This window comes from Phyllostomus discolor, chromosome 4 (assembly GCF_004126475.2).
Source record: "Phyllostomus discolor isolate MPI-MPIP mPhyDis1 chromosome 4, mPhyDis1.pri.v3, whole genome shotgun sequence".
NCBI classification, from domain to species: domain Eukaryota; kingdom Metazoa; phylum Chordata; class Mammalia; order Chiroptera; family Phyllostomidae; genus Phyllostomus; species Phyllostomus discolor.
This window is the reverse complement of record NC_040906.2, coordinates 156,643,168-156,661,182: the sequence shown is the minus strand read 5'-3', so window position 1 is coordinate 156,661,182 and position 18,015 is coordinate 156,643,168. Positions and strand designations below refer to the sequence as shown.

The following is an 18,015-nucleotide window of genomic DNA, read 5'->3' as shown; positions in this document are numbered from 1 at the left end:
AGGCCTTAGCAATAAAGTGTTACTTTAGTCTGTGTTTGCATTATCCCCAATATTCCCGCTCAGTGATAATCAAATTAACCACTTTTTCTTCTGCCTCTACTTGCTTTTTGGGGGGAAGGGGGAAGGGAGATGTGACTGTACCTATATAATAATTAGCGTACCCTCTACAGGGAATCATGTTTAATTTTTACATGGGCTCGGAGAAGATATATTTTTTGAGACAGGTGGGAGACACTACTGAAGGTAATTACTTCGTTGCACAAGTGTGACTAATTAGGATACCATAAAGACTGGGAATTGCTTTCCTGTATTCTGGAGCCTTTCCTATTTCTCTTATGGGGTTGATTAACCCCGTCAAGTAATAAAGAAATATAATCATAAGGTAATAAGTGTATATGGCAATGGATGAAATGGAGGAAGCAAGGGGTATGTTTACTGTGCTTTACACTACATTGAAATCAGTAAGAAGCAAATATTTACAGTACCTTTCCCATTCTTTTTCCTTTACACCTCACTCTTCACTTAAATTCCTTTTAACCATATGACTTACAGAGTTCGTGAAAGGGGGTTATTTCAGGTCCTTTTCCATCTCAAAATCCTAGTCTGGGTGACTAAATCCAATGCCACAAATGTATTCCCTAGTAAAGTCCCCAGCTGCATTTAAAATGCAGAGAACACAATCATATAACCTGTCAGTAAATACTGCCACCAAACAGCCTCACTGTCTGCCAATATCATTGCCAACCAAGAAGGGGAACAATAAACAGATGTCAAGTCAAAGAGGTAACTTGGGTGATGGTAGGTGGGACGGTTCCAAAGGGCATTGAGCTTCAGAGTAAGCAGAAATGTTAATTCACATAACTCACACTTTCTGAATGCTCGGGTGTTATGGACTGCAGGCAGTGGATAAAGCAAACATGACCTTGCCATAAGCAACTTATAATGATAATGAAGCAAATTTTTAAAAAAGTACTTCATATAAAGTATAAAAACTATAATAGGGGAATGTGATATACTATGTGACAAATTGACATCCAAACTTAATTATCGTGCAAGACTCCAAGAATCAGCAGAGAGTCCAATTCGTAGCAGCATCCTCTGCTGCTGTGCAGCACATGTAGAATAGTTTGCTGAGTCCTAGACACACCAAGCCCTTTAAGAACTCTATGCCATTTTTGAAATACCTATTGTCTTCCTCAGTTCACCCTGCCCCCATGTGGTTTGTAAGTTATTCTTCCATGATGTCCTGGCTTACATAAAACTCTTCAATGAAACCTTTTAAAATTCCCACAGTACATTATTCTATGTACTTTGAATCCACAATTCTTCATTTAGATATCTCTAATAGCAAGCAAAAATATATTGTAATTTTTATTTATTACATCTCTTAATAGCCTGAGCTCCTAAATAGCTCCTAAATGCTCCTTAGCATTTAGTAAGACAACTAGTGCATAGCACTTGAATACTCCATAAATGTTAAATGAATAAGTTAGTGTAAATGTTTTGGTGTAACATTAAACTTTGGACAGTAATGACATTTACATTTATTCCTTTTTTACATTTTAAAATAAGTAATTCCTAAACAAGGAATACTTCATAATTATATTTTCTATAGAACTAGATTTGTGCTAAAATGGTAGCCAAAGGGAGGTATTTAAATCTAATTAAAATTAAATTGTATCAGCAGTGAATAAGTGAAATTTGAAATTGAAAGCACAGTATCATTTACATTAGTACCATACAAAATGAAACACTTAGGTACGAATCTAACAAAATAGGTACAAAATCTATATGAAAAAAATTGTAAACTCTGATGAACAAATCAAAGAACTAAATAAATGGAGAGATATACCATGTTCATGGATAGGAAGACTCAATATAGTCAAGGCATCAGTTCTTTTCAACTTGATGTACAGATTCATGGCAATCCCAATCAAAATCCAAACAAGTTATTTTGCAGATATCAACAAACTGATTTTAAACTTCACATGGAGTGACAAAAGATCCAGAATAACCAACACAATATTGAAGAAGGGGAACAAAGTTGGAGGACGGACACTGCCTGACTTTGGTATTGGTAAAAGACTAGATGAAGAGATCAGTGGGCCGGAAAAAATAGCCCGGAAACAGACCCACAGAAATACGGCCAACTAATCTTTGGCAAAGAAATAAAGGCAACATCGTGGAGCAAAGTTAGGCTTTTCAACCAAAGCTACTGGAACAACTGGACATCCATGTGCAAAAACAAGGAATCTAGACACAGATCTTAACATACTTTATTAAAATTAACTGAAAATGTGTTACAGATTTAAACATAAAATGCAACTATTAAACTCCTAGATGATAACAGAAGAGCGTTTAGATGACTTCAGGTATGTTGATGACTACAGATGCAATACCAAAGGCACAGCATGTGAAATACATAATTCATAAGCTGGACTTCACTAAAATTAAAAACTGCTTTGCAAAAGTAAATGTCAAGAGAACAGGAGATAAGCTACAGACTGGGAGAAAATACTTGCAAAAGTGATAAAGAACAGTTATCTAAAATGTACAGCAAGAATGATCCTTAATGTAAACTATGGACTTTGGATGATTATGATGAGTTAATGTAGGTTCAAAAATTGTTACAAATGTACCACTCTGGTGCAGGATGTTAATGGGATGACTGTACATGTGTGGAGGCAGAGAGTGTATGGGAGATCTCTGTGCCTTCCTTTCAATTTTTCTGTGAGCATAAAGCTGTTCTATAAAAAAACAAAGTATTTACATTTTTATTTTTTAAAGATTTTATTTATTTATTTTTAGACAAAGGGGGAGGGTGGAAGAAAGAGAGGGAGAGAAATATCAATGTGTGGTTGCCTCTTGCACCCTCTACTGGGGACCTTGCCCACAACCCAAGCATGTGCCTTGACTGGGAATCAAACTAGCAACCCTTTGGTTCGCAGGCTGGCACTCAATCCACTGAGCCACACCAGCTAGGGCAAAATAAAGTATTTTAAAAAATTAAATGAAATGTAAAAGTCGTTTAGCCACTATAGTCACCTTCCAAGTGCTCAATAGCCACATGAGGCTAATGAAATAGTGCTATCTTATGAAATAGTATAGAAAAACTATTTTCATTGTCACCAGAAGGTCTGTTGGACAGTTCTGGTTTATATCTTTGATAAGGATGTGCATTTGCTCAGACTTTGCACCTAGCAACCATATACTCCAACTACAGTTTTCCTTATTTTAAATTTGGAATAAGAATTTGAATGGAGAAGACTTAGTGTTGAATGGCATCTGATACATACTAGAATATAGGTATACCAAAATGGTAAAAGCCAAGTTGACCTTTGAATGAGAGCTAAGAAATTCAGCTCTGGTTGGGTGTGGAAGTGTTGAGGGGGTGGAGAGGTGGAGCAAAACAGAAAAAAAGAGAAAGAACTCAGTGTGGAGATTGCAGGGGGGAGGGGTGTAAGTGGAGGTGAAAGAGGGTATAGTGGGGATAAATGGTAATGAAAAAATACAATAAAAAAACAAAAAACAAGCTTTGGGTAGACTTAGGAAATGGAACTTCAATCCTATAGAAAATTTTCTACATCTCGTGTCCATGAATTTATGTCCAATTTTGACATGTCCAGTACTTGGGAAAGACTCATACTCTTTTTAGCTACACTAGGTCCATGATTGTGACACTATCCTCAGATGTAGTTTAAATTTAAAGTTTAATAAAATATTCTAACATCTGAAATGCAGTTTGATGGTTTCACTGATATAAGATGTAATCCTGTAAAGTTCCTCCAAGATAAACCTTTCTTTTAATAAAATCTGAAGCATTTCCCCTTGTTTACCAGGAAAATGGAACAATAAATATGAAGCCCTTTCTCCAACTTAACTGGAAAGTAAACCTAACAATTGTGAAATGGGTATCATCAAACAAGTTAGTACCGTAGCTCCCTTGTCTGCAGTTTTGCTTTCTGTGGTTTCAGTTACAGAGGTCAACTGCAGACCAGAAATATTAAATGGGAAAATCCAGAAGTAAACAATGTATAAGTTTTAAACTGTGTGTCATTATAAGTAAGTAGCATGATGAACTCTTGAGGGGGCCTGCTCTGTCGTGAGATGGATATCGAGTTACCTAGCACATTCTAGGTTATCTGACAGACTGCTTCGGTATCACAGTATTTGTGTTCAAGTAACCCAGTTTCACTTTGTGATGGTCCCAAAGAGCGAGAGTGGCTGTGCTGCAATTCAGATATGCCAAAGAGGAGCTGTAAAGTTCTTCCTTTAAGTGGAAAGGTGAACATTCTCGATTTAATATGGAAAAAATAATTATGCTGAGGTTTCTAAGATCTAAGGTAAGAAAGAATCCTTGATCCATGACATTGTGAAAAAGGAAAAAAAAATCATGCTAGTTTTGTTGTCTCACATCAAATTGCAAAGGTTATAGCCACAGGCATGATAAGTATTTAGTTAAAAGGCTTTACATTTGTGGTTGGAAAACAAGAATAGAAAATGCATTCTGATAGATGGAAATGTGTTGTACCAGAAAGTGTCGAGTCTATATACTAAGACTTTGGTAAGGGATACCCTGAGACAAGTGACAATAAACCATTTACAGCAAGCAAGAGTTGGTTACACAGATTTGGGAATACATTTGGACTAACAAATATAAAAATTACTGGAGAAGCTGCATCTGCTAATGAAGAACCTGGTGCCATGTTCCTGACAGAATTGAAGAAGTTGATTAAGGACAAAGGATATCATCCAAAGAAGTCTTCAGTTACCATGAAACCAAGCTCTTTTGGAATAAGATGCCCGGTGGAACCTACATTCGGAAGTGCAAAGGAGGCACCAGGGCATAAAACATGGAAGGGCAGGTTAACTCTGGTACTATGTGGCAACACAATAGAGCATATATTAAAGTCAAGTGTAGTGTATAGAGTGAAGAACCTGTGTGCGCTCAATAGCAAAAACAAAATGATCTGCCTGTGTTCTGGCAACATAGTCAGAAAGCATAGGTGACAGCAGGCATGTTTATGGAATGGTTCCACCAAGACACCACAGTAAGAGGGTAAGCACAATACCATAAAATCCTTTTAGAGAGAGATCACATTCACATAACTTTTATTACAGTATAGTCTTGTTATTGTTCTATTTTATCATTAATTATTGTTGTTAATCTTATTCTGCATAATTTATAAATTAAACTTTGTCATAGGTATGTGCATATAGGAAAAAACAGTATATGTAAAGTTTGGTACTGTCCATAGTTTCACTGGGGTCTTGGAACATAGACACCACAGGTAAAAAGGACTCTTTACTATCTATCATTGTATTTCCTGTTCGTCATTGTAGGAAATTATAAAGCTAGAGATAGTGTAAATTACATCACTCACATTATCTTATTGTGGTAAGAGATTTAAAATTACCTTTATCCCAACACAACAACAACAACAACAAAAATGTCAGGAAATCCTGTACATAGAAAGCATCAATTCCTTAAGAAACAACTATTACTCATGGGTGGAAGAAGAGAAAAAAAGGTCAGTAAAGAAGAAGTTGAAACTGCAAAAATAGAAATAAGGGACACAATAAGGTATAGGGGATGGACTACTTAATAATACCTCTAGAGAGTCAAAGACAATAAAAATGAATGCAAGCCCATTGGCTATTAAAGCAAAGATGTGAATTCTAAGAGGGGATTATTTTTTTCCTTCTATGTTTGCCAAGGAAGTCAGATTATAAGACTACCTCGTGGACACATGAAAATAATGGTAGAGGGAACAAAGAGAGACATGATAAGGTGTTAAATAAATGAAGATAAATCCGTGAAAAGAAAGATTAGGATGATGTCGAAGAGGTAGGCAGCAAATCACACAGAATAGCAAGTCAGAAAAGGCTCTTCAGATCATCCATGCTAATATCTACCCACGGCAATAATTTTTCTGCAAGGTCTAGGTAGGTTACATTTTTTTTCTGAACACTTAAAATGATAAAGTGTTCCTTCCTTCACAAGGTAGAGTAATTTGTTTTGGGACAGATCTGTTAGAAATTCCTTCCCTATACTAAAGCAAGACCTTTTCGTCTGTGGCTTCCATATTCTTTCCTTGGGTGACCTACAGAATGACTATAATGTATCTTTCTCATGATAACTCTCCAGGTATTCAAAGCATGTCCCTCTTGTTTTCCTTTTCTACGTTAAACATCTCAGATCCTTCAATTGTATCTCCGGACAAGATTTCCAGACCTCTAAATACCCTGGCCACCCTTTGTCATTGAACTCTAGTTTGCGAAGGTCAGCTTTAGAAAGTGATGCCCAGAAGGAATTTAGTATTTTACACATAGTCTGGCTAGAGCAGATGACAGTGAGATTAATTTCCCTAGGTATTATACTTCTGTTAATTGGACTCTTGGCTTAAATCAAGCTGGTAATGAACTGTATCTGACTGGTATTTATCTAAATTGCTATCAAACCAGGTTTAGTCTATTCTGTACCTGAACAAATTAGTTTTATTTGATAAATTTCACCTTGTTAGTTTGACCCATTCATTCCTTTATTCATTATTCTTTCAGTAAATTGTGTTTGAAGTCTGCCAGCCTTTGTGGTATGCCCTGAGGATACCAAGAAGAACAAACTGTTCTAACCAGTTGAGATTATTTTAAAAATTAAATGTGCTATTCAACATTTTTATTTCTGCCATTACCTGTCATCTATAAGTTTGAAAAATGTGATTAAGATTTTATTCAAGTTAATAACAAAATTGATGAAGAGAGAATAAAGGATGAATTCCTGTAAGAAGCTGGTGATGACTATGTATTAGGATCCTGTATTCAAAAAGTCTTTACGCTAGAGAGAACTTTGGGGACATCTAACAGTCTGATTCATTTACTGTGTAAAAGACAGTTAACATACACCTTTGACTATGACTGTCTTAAATACTGTATTTCTCCTATTGTTTAAGGAGAAGAACAGGGAATACTACCTTGTTTCTGGAATTTCAGAATTCAAATTTATAGCTCTTAGATGGAGTATGTTTTTCAAGACTTACTCTTAAGGAGCTCATGCTATTTCCTAATAATCACCATTTTCTTTATCTAAATTCTACAGATTGATTTATCTATGTAATGATCTATTTTGGAATATTTTTTGCTTTCCTATATATTTTTTCTTCTTACTCCAATGTGGGGTTTAAAATTACCTTTTGATATTTGTAGGTTTCATTGGGGCTGAGGGAACATATTTCTATGCATTGTGACCTTTTACCTTCATCAGTAAAGCAATAACTGGCATTGCTTCTGGTTCACATCACTTTATTTTTGGTACATAATCTTTGTAGTCTGACCTATAGAATCAATGAATATAAATATAACTATATAATTCTATATACGTTTATGCTCCCAATTTATTTCTCACTAGGGTTGTGATTATGTTATCAGAATTTCATTTTAGAGCCACATCTTTGGAAAAATTGTGCCACTGGAAAAAATATATAATATATATTTCTAAAGCACTAAGTATTCTTTTGTTTCCAAGGGAACAAATTCTATAATAGTCTTTTCTGGTTTTGCTTTCCTCCCCACCTCCCAGCCCCAATTTCTTTACAATGCTGTATTTAGAGCCAGATTTATTAGCTCCAGGCATTACTTGCTTTCCTGTGTACACTTCTTCACAATATAATCCCCAGACAAAATGATAAAAAGGGAAATTTGCAAAGGAACAAGTTAGTCTTCTTGTCAGTGCTCCGGTCTTGTTCTCAAAGAAGCTGAAAATTCTTCTCTTTTTATCAACAAAAAAGTGATTTAAAGGAATATCTTGCCAGCTTGTATCATGGCTAAGGCAGGGGTGTGCAGAGTTAATAGTTGTAGGAACACATTCTAAATAAACATATAGTTATCTGTGCTTCCTTCCAAGCAAGGAAAGTAAGGCTGGCTCAGATCTCCAGCAACAACTTGTGTCCTTCTTCTTTTGTTTTCTTTTGTCACTTTTGACTCTTTTCACACATTCGCCCACCCTCAACTGCTCACCTCTGACCACCACAAGTCACCACTCTGTGTCTATGAGGTTTTTTCATCCATATCTTAATTATTAATTATACCAACAATATAACATATTGTACAGAAATCAAGAACTTGTGGCGGCAGCAGTGACAACATTTGAGAGTTGTCAAGAACCACAGCTTGCATCTCCAAAATTCACCTTCTGAAACTTTATTCTGAAGAGATTGTTTCTAAATGTAAGTCCTAGACACATCTATTCTAGTTCATGTAAAAAGTAAAAACTCTTCTGTTGTATTTGCAACGCAGGACATATAGCAAATTTTTAAGGCAATTCTTTTGTTTTTTAAAGTTAATTTATTTCTTTAAATATTAAAATCTATGCTTATATTTTAAGTGGATTGAGTTGGTTTATGAGGACTATATTATTGTTGATACCTGATCATAGTAACTATATTTCTGTGCAATTTTTACTTGGACTAGAGATTGCATTGTTCTATATCTGTTTGACCATAGGAATTCCGATCAATTTCACATGGTAAGCAAATACACAGCACATAAGTTAACACCCTTCCTTCTAACATCCAGGGTAGACCACTAATCAATTATGGCATTTATCTTGTTAGGCCTGGAAATGCCTCAGAATCCCTCTCAAAGAATGTTGCAGCCAACCACTAACAATATATCAGAGTTGTCACTTGCTATAAAATATATTTGCCATTCCAGAGAAAGGCCATACCACTGAGAAATAGCCGTATGTAAAAACACCTCTAGGTAGTGGCATCAGAGATATAAGGGTCATGATGGAGTATGTCAGAAGTCTTTATGAATGTGGAATTGTACCAGGGTAATCAGATAAAGATCTTAATTTCTCAGCAACCAGGAATTGAGAGAAGATAATTCTGGCTTGGATTTGGAGTAAATGTATGATGGAAGCAAACATTTAAAACAAATGTTGGGGCTGAATCTATGGATCTCTATACTGTCTATTTGTGTAGCCCTCACCCAGGCTCCTCTCATTCCAAGATGTTGCCTAATTCCAAGATGGCACCATGGGTGTTGCCTGGAACTCACGGTCCAAAGGAGTAGTGGAGGGAGAACATTTGTTTTTCTTTTGTTTTTCTACAGCATAGAAGGAGGTTCTTTTTTAACCTGGTGGTTCTCACATTTTGTTCTCAGGAAAGTTTAGTGATCTTAAACATTTTGAGGATCTCCCAAAGAGCTTTTGTATATCAGTTATCTCTACCAATATTTACTATGTTAAAAATTAAATCTGAGATAAAATAGTTGTTGAAAATGGCTATATGAAAAGCCTGTTGACATCAATAATATATTCTTGTAAAACTAATCGAGAACAAAAATCAATGAGAAAAATGGCATTGTTTCATGTTTTTGCAAACTTTTCTAACATTTAATTTGTCAAAAGAAAACTCAGAGAGCTTTACTTGATATAAATATTTTGTTGAGCAAGAAAGAAACTATTCATGAACAGGAAGACTTCTAAACTAAAAGTGTTAGAAGCTGGCTTTCAGCAGTTACAGCTTAGTTTATAAAGCATGAATGAGGAAGTACATTGTTTTCTATTGTGATTGGTTGCAGCAGTAGCACTATATATGCTGACTTGTTTGTAAATACACTTACTTGATTGGCTAGGAAGCTATAAGGTCATACTAATATGAAGAAAGCTTAAATTTTGTTTAAGGACAGAGTCAGCATTTCATGGACATCAGGACAGTTTTAAAATTTGGTTATGTGTCTATGTGTTTGGGCTAGGGGTATATTCAAATTGTGCTCTCCATTGGTTTCTTTTTCACAAGCTTAATAGAAGATAGTGACCTTCATAATTCAATTTGTTATGATACCACACATAACTCACTATGAGAAAATAAATGTGAAGAAACAAACAATGTTAATATAATTTTGAAAATAGTTTTGACCTCACAGCCCCCTTGAAAGATTTTCGGGACAGCAGAGTTTCCTGACTGACCCTTTCAGAACTGCTGCCTTAACCTGTTCTGGGACGAAGGCTGACTTGATGTCAAATGACTGCAGAGAGCCTCTTGCTAGGGCTATACTGAGCATTGCATCATTCAGAAAGTACAAGGTCTGTGGCAATAATATATCAGATGAGATAATTTATTCAATTAAATGTTTATTAAAGATATTTTTAATATGTGTAATATACACATTCATAAGTTAAAGAAAGTACATGCCACAATTATTGGTACAGAAATATCATATCGAGGAATAAAAAATAATTCTGTGCAGAGAAATACAAGTAAAAATGGAAAGTTCCGATCTGGGGACAACATAACAATGCAAATATTTAGGCCATTTAGTCATATACAGTTGGCTCACTCATTTATTTAATAAGTGTTTATTGAGCACCTGTGTTAGGCATAGGGGATGCACAAATGACTAAGACACTCCTCGTTGTCACCCTCACTGAGCTTACATTCTAGTTGCATGACTGGCATCCCAAATATGGCTTTATAAGCAAAACAAAAACAAATAAAGAAATAAAAACAAATATGTCATTTACAAGACTATCATTGACCAAAAGACGAAAAGGGATACTGAGAGGAAGCAAAGATTTTTGAAGATGTACTACATAGTTTTCCTACAGTAAAGGTCATACTGGATTTTGCAAAACTGTTTCTTATGGCCTCCATTGATAAAAACTGAGGATGTGAGAACAAAATGCAACTGAGAATATCACAGAAACTGCTTTTTGTGAAGCGAACATAATTCATTTGTTGCCAGTCTTATAAGACTGTGTCTCTAAAATGAAATTACTTTTCTTTTTTATTTCCACATTTTCACAGTACAAGCCCCTACAGGTCCATTAGGACTGTAGTACTGCCTACTGAAAATTAGTCCCAAGGCTCCCCCTTATAGCAGGATGAACAGGAACTGTGGAGCAGCATAGGTATTTGATGGAAAGCAAATGTCTACTACAGCTGGTACTTCGAGGGAGTAGTTCTTTATGTGGAAGGTTTTGATTCTGTTTTTCCCAGAATGGGAAAGGATGGTCTGTAATGGGGTAAATTGTGTTCCCCCCGAATTTGTAAAGCTTATTTTGCCTCTTTAAATATTTAGTTATAAATTTAAAATAGTCAGTAAACAAAGATCAGTAATGAAATAGCCAACTCCTCAAGGTATGTATAATATTTCATAAGTAGGAGATTTCTAATTGCTTTTCCTGAGGTCAAAACAACTTTTATCAGAAGATTGCTTCTTTGAATTACTGTAACAGTACAATGTTCTAGACTGGAGGTAAGTTCAACATACTAAAGTTTCATGGATTTTCCTCATAAAAAGTATATTACTATGATTGAACACTGATCCACAACTTGGTAAATAAATGTTTTTCCAAAATGTATTTGTTCCCATAGTTATTCTGGGGAGAAATTTGGGTGAATGTTTGTTGTTAACGGAAGGATAAATTGGTTTTGCAGAATGAGTTGGTATTCGGTAAAATCCATTCACAGATAATTGCTTACTGGAGTTTTTCATCGTTACATCTGAGAAGGGGAGGCACATCTGTACTATTTGCAATATGAGACATTTATCTTTCAAGCAAACAATGCACACTACTAGAATAGATGGGGATATGGGAGAAAACAGATTCAGCAGTTCTACCTGAGACCATGATTCCAACACTAAAGGCAGTCTTCAGATTCAGCTCTATAGCTATACCACGAAAAGCTGCAACTGTACTTGAATAACAATAAAAAAATAAAAGAAAAGAAAAAATAAAAGTCACAATAACCATTTAGTGGCATCATACATTTTACTTCCATCTATGATAGCTTTCTTTTGGATAATTTTGTAGAGAAAAACAACATTAAAAAACGTTAAGAAGTTCATAAGGTATTACTAATTACACATGGGCTTAGTTTCAGAACTTTGATATGCTGTAATTTTGAACAAATGAGAAATACTCTAAACACACACAGTGTGATACCATGTTCTAAACCCATAAAGGATAAGTGGCCCCAAATGCAGAGTTCTTCTTTTTTAGGTCTTCCCTAGATCTTGGTCTTTTAATTTGTTCTTGTTGCTTTAATACACAACTGAAATCAAGCAGATTAAAAAAATATTTACCAGCTTTAAAAGTTATTTTTAGTATGGGGGCTGATCAGACTTACTTTGTTTAGAAGTACTGGCTATGAAAATCAGAAGCAATTGATAGGTTTTTCATCTTTATAAGTTCCACTTTATTCTTTGAAAAATTTGCCTAAATATAATTTTCTACAAAGCTTCTTTTTAAAGTGTCATTCAATTCCTTATATATGTCCTTTATTTTTATTCTAAAGATAGTTATTTTATAGTGTTTACTCAATAACTACATTATTATAAATTCTTGTGATATAATTCACAAGAATTTGAATTGTGGGATTTTTAAAAGGGGGCTCTGAGTTGGCATCATAGATTTATTCCTTAATTGTTGTGTGACCTGAGGCAGTTTGCTACATTTTAAGTTTTAATTTTCTCAGATTTGAGGTAGAAATTATGTCAAATATAATTTTTATAGTTAGTTATATAAGACAAATTTTTATTTTTACCTGTTCTGCTAATTAAAAGTGAGGAATCTTGGACTAATTTCTTTGCTTTATATCAGAAAATGTTGGAATATAAATGTTTTGTTTTGTAAGTATATCAAATTTGGTATTTTAGAGCTTCCTATAATCATAATGATTCAGTCTGACATTACTTTGACAAACGGGACTTGAATCTTTACCACTAGGGAAACTTGAGGATTTTTGCTCTGAGCAATGTAGAGGGTTAGTTCACCAATGACAAAGGATGCTGGATATATTGCAACAACTTTTAAAAGTTCACAAGGAAACTCCTCATTGTCCAAAAATAAAGAAAAGCAGGAATCTTGTGTGGCAAGCCAACACTAGATTTGTGACTGCATGAAAGTATTTCCTGATACAAGGAGATTTGTGTTTTCATGGCTGAATAACTCCTTGTTCCTGTGCAAAGTGATTCCTGATTTCAGTTTCTTCAATGCTACATTTTCTCAGTGGAAAGGCAAGCTAGGGGGGAAAAAGTCTTTTCCACCAGCAAAGATACATGACAAGATCATTTGTTTGTCCTTGGCTTTATCCTTAGGTGTGGCAAAAATAATGTATTTTTAAAGAATTCCTTGCTCCTTTGAAAAGCACTCATTGGGCCTTTTGCTAATGACCCACTGAACCGTCAAGAAAGGGCAAAGTAAAAACACCACTTTTGGCAGTATGTTGTGTTGTTTTGCTTCAATTGGTGGTGTGACAAGGGGAAAATAAAGAATTCCTAAATATAACCCTGACCTCATGTACAATTCATACTTAGACCTATAGAATCCAAATTCTAGAGATTAAAATATGTTTATGGGTATCTGGCAAAAGCAAATAAAATTAAGCTAGAAAAAAATCCACATTTAACTCAGATATTCTCATTTTTTTCATAGATTTAGATTAGCTAAGCTCAATATTCAAAATTACCGAATATTCAAGACAGAAACCAACATGAGTGAGTCAGTATGAAAACAAACAATAGAATTTAAAATGTGGCACCTCATCAATGGGAGTTTTTGTTTTACTTTGTTTGATTTTTTGGTTTTCAAGATGGAATAGAGTTAAGCATGTTTCTAGGTCAAGATGAAAAACTAATCTAAGTTGGAAGGGCCCTGGAGTATATCAGAAGAAATATCGAGAGCAGAGGCTGAAGGGAGAGGGCCCATTTATCCCCTGAGCAAGGGAAGATGATGTCTAAATGCTGAATTAGGAATGGACAAGATCTAGACCAATTCATGGTTCAATTTTCTCATTGTAATAGGAAGACTGAAGGAGGTAAGGGTAGGTGGTGAAAATGGAAGTTGAGGACAAGAGTAAAACTTTAGATTGTGCATGCAAAAGGAGAGGAAGATGATCAAGAAAAAAGAAGAAATCCTGCTGATCAGTGTTGAGAGCTTGAGTGTGGGCATCAGAATTTGAACTACATTCATTTTATGAGGTTGTGACATTTTCTGTCAGCCACAGAAAGATGGAAAAACTGTAAAAACCATGATTAAAACAAAAGGCACATTTAGAACAAGGGCAAATTGAGTAACTAGAATCTTACACCCAGAAAAAGATGAAATCTTATTCAATATTCAAATTTTAAGAAAGGAAGAAATTGTATACAAGTATTTTGAAAGTTTATCAAAATTGAAATGATTATAAATTAAAAAAATTTTATGCTAGAAGGAGTGAACATTAACTATCTAGAAAATTTACTGATATGGAGAAATGCTAATAAACTTACTGACTTTCTTTACTTTTTACCTGATAAAATAGAGTGCCAAGATATTTAAATATCCTTTTTTTTCTCTTTTTCTAAATGTATATAGCAAATCATGGGACACAAAAATCAACCTTAAAACTCTTTCAAAAAGTACATCCAGAAACTGATATGTATGTTAAGTCTGAAGTCTTGACAGCTAAAGAACAAGGGCATGTATATATTTTAGATGGTTTCCTGTATCATCATTTCAATGCAGTCACTGGGAACATTCACTGTGTTAGGTGTTCTAATCATGTATTGATCTTCTGGTAGCTAGCATGGCAGCTGCAACAACAGCCTTACCACATTTTTCTGTCCAGAAAGCTGCAGCACCAGCACCTGCTGTGAAGAAAATGAAATTTGGGGCAGAGATCCTTGTTGATTTCACTCCCAGCAGGTTCTTTCTACAGGAAAAACACCCCCCAAAACCCCCAAACCAAACAATTTGGGTTCTGGAGATCTTGAAATTAGAGAGAAAATAAAGAGAAATGACAAGGATTTGAAACAATAAAAAGTAAAATGAGTTGAAAAAAAATAAACAAGATAAGATGTATTTTTTTAAATGTGAAATTCAAAGACAATAAGAAGAAAGAGCATCTCTAAAAAATGATTTGATGCGGGACTTAGACTTAGGAAATGCCCAGAGTCAAAGGAAGCAAGGAACTGACCTGATACCAGTGGTCTTGGCAACTCACACAGCTCTTGGCAAGCAAGCCTCCTCTGGATGTGGCTAAATGCTTAACACCCCTTGGGCATGTTTATGAAAAACATTAGGGAATAAATACAAAGAGAGCTTTGTGTAACTTAGGAGCTACTCCATTCAGTTTTGGTACTTGGATTTCATAGGTTGCCAATATTTTCTTTTTACTATTTTAACATTGTGATGTTTGTTTTGAAAGACAGTGAGAATTAGAATGAGGTATATTTTTAGGCTTGACTAAAATATTTTCAGGGTCAGTATACTTTTTACCAAAAATCTCTGAAACTCATTATTTTGACGCAAACCCAGGAAGCTCAAGGAAAGTAGTAGTTTCAAACCACCAAGTTGTTACATGCTAATCCCTTGAGAGCCTGCTTCTCCAGTTCACCAATCCCCTGCTTGTTTCTGTCTTGGGAAAAGGAAGCACTAATGCCAGCTGAATATCAGCAGAAACCTGTTCACTGAAGAAAGACGACTAAAGGAAGTTTCTATTTTATGAATGTGACAAATGTTCCTGCTTTTTACAAAATGATAATGGTATAAAATAAAAATAGAGAACATAAAGAGAAAGCAAGATAAGCTTCTTAGTGTTTAAACTTCACATCAGAAAGCTCATGTGTTTTATTTTATAGGAAGCCCTATCAACCTCTCATTCAGAAGCTATTTACTGCATTTTATATAACACCCTTACATGCCCTCACAATTATCTACTCTTTCAGCTTGCAAATGGTGTTTGGAATAGGTAAATCTAGAAGATCCTGAGAAACCCACTAGACTGCAATCTCCATGAGGGCCATATTAATCTTATTTAATTTTTTTTGAAAGAGTGGAAGGGAAGGAGAGAGAGGGAGAGAAACATAAATGTGAGAGAGGAACATCGATTAGTTGCCTCTCAAATGCTCCCCGACTGGGGATCTAACCCACAACTCAGGCACATGCCCTGACTGGAAATCAAAACCACAACCCTTTAGTTTATAGGATGACACTCCAAATGACTGAGCCACACCAGCCAGAGCAACCTTATTTAATTTTTGACTTCCAGTGCCCTGCATACATTACCCCATGGGAGTAGCACAAGAAATAGTTGTTGAAGAAATGAGTGAATAAAAATTAACTAGAGTTATCAGGAAACCTAGATCTCTCCTAAGAACCAGATGTGTGATATCCTAAGATACTTGAAACTCTCAGTTTTGGTGCTAACAGGTGTTGTCTTTTAGAGATAATTGAAATGGAAAATATCTCACTTTTATCCTGAAGTCTGTTAGCTTTGTCTTGAATGACCTAAACTGTAAAATTTATCACTGAAAACATTGTCAACTACTTGAATTGAAAACAAACTCAGTTATATTCAAAATGGTGACCTCCAAGTAGAAAATTGACATTCTTTTTTTTAATTTAAAAATCAGTTTTTTTTAAAGATTTTATTTTTTAAATTTATTTTTAGAGAGGGAAGGGAGGAAGAAAGAGAGAGAGAGACATCAATGTGCGGTTGCTGGGGGCCATGGCCTGCAACCCAGCCATGTGCCCTGACTGGGAATCAAACCTGCAATGCTTTGATTTGCAGCCCGCGCTCAATCCACTGAGCTACACCAGCCAGGGCAGAAAATTGATATTCTTATATTAGCTTCTTAAGCCAGGATTTTAAAAAGCCAGGCTTATTTTTAATGTGTCTCACATGTTTAAAACCCTTATCAAATTTAACTCTAAATTATGATGTATATAGTCTAAATATTGTCTCAACCAAGGAACTTTTGATCAAAATAGCAAAAAATTTATTGCTTAATTCAACATAAGGAAGCTGGTGTTTCTGAGTGCCAGTGGTTAATCCCATGCACCAATTAGATCCCTTTACTTCTATTTCTGAAGAAAAGTCAAAGCAACTGAAAACAACAGAAGCCTACTCCCCTAAAATGTAGTTTAAAATGATTTTGAAAATATGTCAGAATACCATGATTTTTATGTGTTATGATCAGAGATGTTCTAAGAGATAATCTATTCACCTAGAGTAAAATAGCTAAACATAAAATATATTGATTAAAAAGTCCAAACTCTGGAGCCAAACTAAGGTGCTTAAACCCTGGCTACACCACTTAGCAGCTGTGTGACTTTAGTAATACCTAATTTTTCTGGGCTTCAGATTCTTCATCTGTAAAATGGTGGTAATAATATTACCTATTTAATACAGTTGTTGGGAAGATCAAATGAGTTAATATAAAGCTTATAAAATGCCTTGATTAGCGCTAGATAAGTATTTGGTCTCCTATGCTTTCTAAAAAGCAACACAGAACTTTATTTTTTTAAAGATTTTCATTTATTTATTTACTTTCAGAGAGAGGACAAGGGAGGGAGAAAGAGAAGGAGAGAAACATCAATGTGTGTTTGCCTCTCCCGTACATCCTGCCAGGGACTCGGTCTGCCATCTAGGCATGTACCCTGACTGGGAATCAAACCAGGGACCCTTTGGTTCTCAGGTTGCCACTTGATCCACTGAGTCACCAACCAGGGCATAACACAGAACTTTAACCATCCTTTGGAGGAACTTTCATGAAAGGAAGAATGGCTCATATCAACACTAATTCGATCAACACATTGGCTGCATTCTCTGTGCAATTGGGCAATCATTTTACTACCGGTCCTGTTGTAAGTGGGCCTGGAAGAAATTTAACGTTGCCTGCTTCAACACTCCCAATAATTTAGTGGATCCTTTGGAGACCAAACTTTTTGGTCTGGCTCTCGTTTGGCTTAGACTAAATACTGTGTTTGAGCAGTCACACCCTCAAACAAAACAGTCAGCATCTAGGAGTTTAGCTGTCCATCTCCAGATTTTCCTCTGCTGAGGCACGTTTTTCCTCTTACATGACATTTTTGATCAGGACCTAAGATAACTCCTAAGCTTGATCTATTATGTGGCCATGTCTTTCCACAGAAAACAAACATGCATCTTTATGATGCTGACCCTAAAGCAGTAGCCTCTCTCCTTCTTGCCACTCACCTGTCAGGGTACTCTGGCCCTCCAGAGT

General features: G+C 35.3%; 1 pseudogene; it reads left to right on the top strand.

The window, feature by feature from the left end:
- The first annotated feature begins 13,141 nt into the window (after window positions 1-13,141).
- LOC114495853 lies at window positions 13,142-13,268 on the top strand (annotated as a pseudogene).
- The last annotated feature ends 4,747 nt before the right edge of the window (window positions 13,269-18,015 follow it).